Genomic DNA, 6,583 nt, shown 5'->3' on the forward strand with positions numbered 1-6,583 from the left:
GAAAATTATCATCTTGTTTCCCTTCACTCAAAAAAGCCCGCGAGATTTAAACTACCTTTCTTTCCTCTCTCTCCGAGCGGGATGCCCCCTCTCCCTCTTCCCCCTCTCACTAATATACCAGGCAGGCAGTTCTCTCTCTACGCGGAGCTTCGTATCGCCACCGCGTACGCTAGCGATCTCTCTCTCTCATCGTAAGCGTACGTTTCGCGGACGCGACCGGTTTCCCTCTCTTATCGTAAGCGTTCGTTTCGCGGACGCGTCCGGGACAGGGACAGGGACAGGGGTTTTGGTGCCGTTTCTTAAATTTTACCGTAATTAAAATTACGTGTAAAATTAAAAACTGAATGAAATTGACTGTTCCAAAATTCACGCCCCCCCCATCCCTTCTCCTGATTCTATGCTAAAGAGGGCTCGGTTTTACAGTGGAAGGGGGCGTTTTCCGGTCTCTTTAGAGATACAGTGTTCATTTTCAGCCAATAGTTTTATCTCTCTCAATAGGGCAAATTTTGGCGTAAGAGTCGCACCTAAACCAGAGATCAGAGAAAAATTATGGCGAGGTGGCGAATGTGTCGCCCTTCTTCAGTATTGCTACACAAGAGAGGGGAGTCCCAAACCCCGCTCTTAGTTACTTCCCAGGCTAATTTAATGGACTTCTGACTACAATTATATACACAGACATTGGTAAAAGAGTCGAGTTTCTTTCAGTCTAATTTGATAATTTATCAGATTTAAGCGGAAGGTCTGTGTTTCAACAAACATTGCAATCGTGGAATATAATTTCTAACGGGACAGGAAATCGATATTATAACCTGTTTTCAACCACTTCATGTTAATTTTATAAGAACGAGTGGATTTTTCCCTCTCTGGAGAGAGGCTTTGTATCTAACGTGCCTGTGTTTTGTTTTAAATTCTGAATTGCTTATCAATAAAGAGAAATGATTGCGTGTCTTGGTAAATAGGTATGTAGTTAATTCTCAAATAATATTAAATTTCGCTCCTACCTTTTTACTAGGGGTGTGCGAATACCACTTTTTGGGTATCGAACCGGTTATCGAATACTAAAAAACTTAACTTATCAAATACCGAATCGAATAGTTTAATCCAAATTGAATACCGAATAGTTAGGCCTTGGTAAATTTCTTTCTAACCGATTAATCGCGAAAAGTTAAGCCTAGTATTCACGAATAGTTAACCATAATACTCGCGAATACTAGGCTTATCTATTCGCGATTAATCGGGTGGTAACCCTAATATTCGCGAATAGTTAATACAAAGGAAGGAGAAAAACATTTAGAAGCTCCTAAATTTCAAAATACCTCTTGCTAGTAGTTTTTGATGGAGCACAAATAAAATCGGGATGATATTTTTTAAAACAAGGTGGGTCTCTCTAGTGCCAAGGACCTAAATTTATGGTAGTCGAACTTTAACCGAATAGCCATTTCGGTATTCGATATTCGCATTGAATAGTGAAAATGGGCTTATCGAATACCGTATCGAATAATTCGGTTCGGTATTCGACCAAATTATTCGATTGAAACGGTTACCGCACACCTCTACTTTTTACCTTAACCCTTTTATATTATACTACGCTAACCCCTCTTTGTTCGACTCTAGGGTGTTTTATTTTTAGATATGGATGGGTTTCGCACCAAGAATCGAAGGCCTCTTTTATCGGATTAAAGCTACCATTTTTGGACCGTTACATCACTTTCCATCCAAATTTGGATAGTTTAAGCACCAAGAGTTGAAGCCATCCATTTTCGGACCCTTATATGACTTGCCATCGAAATTTGGATAACTTTGTGCAAATTTGGACAGTGATTGGACTAAATTTTCTAACAGTGTAACCCTTCGATAGAAATAGTAACTCATAAATCGGACCTTATTCCATAAAGAAGGGTTTACTTGTCTTAGTTCGTGCATGATACTGCATACTAATTAACGTAATGCCCCTGCAAATAATCAGCCGCCTACTAGGTAAAGCGGTTAAGAGTGGGCGTTGATTATCAGTCTGTCAGTTAGTCAGAACTTTGACACATAGATATAGATAGATTCAAAAGCACTACTTTTTCTTATGAGATTTAACACTGCGTATTAGTATTCCAATCAAAAATGTGCATGTAAAATTCTAATTAAATTGCGGAACAAAATCAAATGCGGCAGCTCAAAGGAATTGAATCCGAGGCTATCAAAGTCGCTCTGGTAACGAGGTAACCCTAGAAGACCCTGAGATTAAAATATATTACACTTAGATGATCGAAAGTTTAAATTACTTTGAAATCAATATAAATTGAATTCCAAGGAAAACCTTTGATTATGAAAGCAGTTGGAACTGTTCTAATGGTTACATTTAATTGATTTGATAAAAGATCTGAGCAGTCTTTCGCACGGTCTTGCCTTTAAATCAAAATCAACTCTAAATTCGAATATTCACTTTGACGTTTAGAGTCACGGCCACTTCCTTTGCCAAATGCCCTAGATAATTTCTTAGAAATTAAAAAAGTTGTTTATTTAAATCATTTTTTTGTGAAATCTTTTCTTACTATAAAAATGTCGTCTGCCTTACTGTATAGGTCTTCTATGGACGCGTGGATTGATATTTAGACAAAGTTAATCACGTGTTAACCAAGAAACAGAGTGCCGAAAGTAGTTCCAAAAAAAGAGTACTGAATTCAACAAATGTTTAACATTCTATTGCATATCCTCTATGACGGAACCAAGAGTCATGACCACAATTAGATCGCCGCGGTTAAAGGTCTGATCGTGCAAGCTTCCATTCATTTTTACATGATCTCTTTTTGAGCGGTTTGAAATACTTTATGTTTAGTATGGACAAGGAGAAACGTTAACTATCTTGCTGGATTACTTAGAATCTTGCTGAGGTGTAAGGACAGGGTAGCGTTTACTCTTAACAAGTTGGGGAACCAAATAAACCTCTCCAAGTCGAGACGAGGGCTATCCAGTTAATTTGATCTGAAATCGACTTCTCTGCTCTGGTTTCATTAACTTTCTATGGTAAGTATATCATTACTTGTCCTTGATTTGTAATTGATGAGGAACACATCTTAATTACTTGATTCTTATTAACTATGAAATACGTAGTGTTTCGACTTCACATGCAAGCTTAATTACTCGTTCTACATAAACTCTGCCGGGTGCTGTTCCAAAGCGAGAGGTTTTTCATAAATAATAAAAGGGTAAAACGAATTTACAATTTCATATCATATTTTACCACGAAAGTGGTATTATGTTACATTTTCAAGTCTCTACTTTCAAAATGTCAGGTTTTTAATATAATTCAACCTAAGTTTCTATTTGTAAAATCCATTGAAAAATCACGAAAACTCGATAGTTTCGATATATCAATAATTTTGTCTTGTCGAGCTTGTTCGCACGTTTCATGACATCACTATGTCGTGAGGAAAAAAGCGTGGGAATCCTGTACGCGTCTCGAGCTTTTCACGCCAGTCTAAACTCCGGGTCTGATAGCGGAGAGAGTGGCACCATCTCACGTGAAAGATATATTTGTGAAGTCAAACTACTGGAAATGTTTTAGCCTTTCATAAAAAGTGGATTCCAAATAATTTCAAATGAAGCATTTTCAATTGCATATTGCCAAATAACCAGAAATCGGAGGGAGAATTAAAAGCTTGATATTTATGAATTGACAGAAATTAATTCTATCAGAAGAAAATAGGGGAAGTGGGTAGCTTGGGCAACTTCGCGAGGCGTCCCGTTTACGGATTTTTCGCGCCATTTCCCTCCCCGTGGGGGTGAAGAGAGATAGGATTTTTACGCGCATTAACACACGAGTGACGTGATTCTGTGGACAGTACGGTCCTACGCCTTCCAACTGACTAGAGGCGTCTGCTAGAGGCAGTGAGGCACTCAGGCAGAATGGCAGAGGCTGGAATCGAGTGGTAAGTACTAAACTCATAACTTATTTTAAAATATATCTTTATTTTTAAATACAATTGTATTTCTAAGTTCCAGGGAAAACATTAACTTGTCCGAAGTTTTAAACTGTGATAGGGAAGAGTTCAAAGTAATAAAGTTGTATCCAAGTTGCTGTAGTTTGATTTTTAACATTGGGATTGGTTTGGGTAGATCTTACTTTTCCTTTCAACACAGCCTGAGTTTTCTTATCGGTAGTTTCCTTGTACGTTAAATCACACTGCGTACTCTTAACGACATTCATTTTATTAAATAACCGAATTTTCGTCCTTAATTAAACCAATATCCGCATTAACCCGTTGCCTGACGTAACCCTAACTCAAACTGAAGCACAGCAGAATTATAAACAGACTACACAGGTTAGTTCCACAGTTCGCTACATGGTGGCGTTCGCAATAAAATCTGGTACTATTTTATGCTTCGCGCCGATTGGCCAGATTCAAATTTTAAGGTTGGTAGGGGAATCGACCATTGTAAGTGAGAATCACTGGACGACTTGTATGGCTCAAGTCTACGGCTACCCACTTCCCCTATTTTCTTCTGATTCTATCTTTTGTTATATAAATCAGACTTTTTTCAAACAAAGTTTCTCATACCCTTTAAATAATAATCATTTTCATCGTCAGTATTTTACCTCAATTCTAGTTAAGTCGTTCTAAGAAAAGTTCTATTTTTGACGTTTGACTTCTAGTGAACACCTTTTTTTAAAATTTTTGTAAATTAAGGGCTACATGATATAAGTCGATTGAATCACAATAAGTTATGAGAAATAGCGCAATTGAGTGAACCTTTGGTCAAAGCCCTGCCATTGGGAGGCTAGACGATTCTCGTAACCCTATCCAAACGTTTATCTTAACCCTAACGGTGATAATGGAGTAGAAGCCATTTTTGCAGATATGTGTCTATGTGGTATAGACGGATACCAGATAATGGGGGTGTTTAGAATCTAATATGTACATATTGGTGTGGTGGTATACACGAATAACGAGTAGATGGTGGTGTTAGAAGCCTAGAAGTTCAGATTGGTGTGTACGTGGTATACAGGGTTTGTAGAAAGATATTTTCATTAAATGTTTGATTAATATCTAAATATGTTTAACATCTAATTTGAAGTATTTTTATTTTCAATGTATCTAAATTTTGTAAACGTTTTTTTTACTCTTTATATTTGCATTTCTTTATTCTGTACACTTTAAAGTGAGTCACCGGTTTTCGTGGGGTTTACCCCTTTAGGAGAGAGGACTCTAGCTCCTCGGTGGCCAGGAATGCGAGACTCTCAGTCAAGCGCTAAAAATATCTCCTTATATGGAGTTTTGAAACTTTTAGCTGGGCATTTCTGGCCAATAGGGATGAGCCCAAAATTCACCCACGAAGAACCCTGACTTTCACTTTTTAGTCTCTACTATACCTCGACTCGAGAGGTCCAAATAACCTCTCTGTCCCGCCTGTGGGAAACTTTCGTTACGAAGAATGTAAATCGTAAATTGACCTAGTATTTTTTACCTTAATAATTAAAGTTAATTTGTTTTATTTCATCTCGTCTCTGCGTACATTCTTGCGTAAATAAGCATTTAGTCCGAACCACACTGGATTTAATTAATTGCCCAAAATTAATTAAAGGCTTTTAGACTTTTTCAGTCGGGTCCAAAAGTCCTACCTCTCCGTTCTCCCGCTTAAGCACCCTGCTTAATATTTCGCCATAACAGGGTTGTTCCTTCGACTTTTGGAAAGGTGCTTTCCCCAATAGTAAAATGTACTGATCCAATGGAAGCTTTTTTCAAAATGTGCTTTTCCCCCCTGGGGGTAGGAAAATTTCCGTCCCCCCCAACGAAAGGCTTTTGGCGCCACCTAGTGGCGGAATTTTCGTCCCATAGACGCTAATGTTAAAAATGAAATTTGAAAATGTGCTTTAAACAGGCCAAATGTACTTTCGGTGCTGAAGATCTTAAAATGTACCGAAAAGGCACAATTGTACCACTTAGAACAACACTGGTGGTATACACGAAATACTAGTTGATGGTGCTGATCGGAGCCTCCGAAATGAACTAGGCCCATGCATGTCAAATTTTATGTGGGGAAATATCCAGTTTGTTAAGGAAAATATTTTCACCATAGATGGCGCATAATTGACCGTTGTGACAGGGGTCTTCCTTAAATTATCGTTGATATTTTAGGGGTCACTCATAAAATTTTTATGATAGAGCAAAGTTTCATTCTAAAATTAACGTAAATGTTTATGGTGCTATTAACTTTTTATTGCGTCTTTGGTTAGATTGTATGGATGTCAATAAAATTAAGTATTTTATTTTAGAATTGCTATTTTTAATAAAACGAAACTTGTTGAAGTTGAAAAATCAGTTTATTTTCATACTTTCATAACCTTTCTACATAAAGGTTTACCTTTTGTTTTTCTAACCTTTTCTTTTCGATCAGTTACATATTTAGCATGGTTGTTTAAATTAAATTAGATGTTAAATTATTTTAATTAAAATAATTCAGTAAGAGTAATAAAAACGTATACTTACAATCCGCGACCTTGGCCCAAATACTTAAGCAGTCGACAGGGTCACGGGTTGAACTTTGTTTATTTTACGGCCGTGTAAGCGCCCCCAAGCGGGAAAACACGGCG

This window comes from Phalangium opilio, unplaced genomic scaffold (assembly GCF_054372755.1).
Source record: "Phalangium opilio isolate 3A_F unplaced genomic scaffold, DU_Popi_V2 ptg000042l_1, whole genome shotgun sequence".
Lineage (NCBI taxonomy): Eukaryota > Metazoa > Arthropoda > Arachnida > Opiliones > Phalangiidae > Phalangium > Phalangium opilio.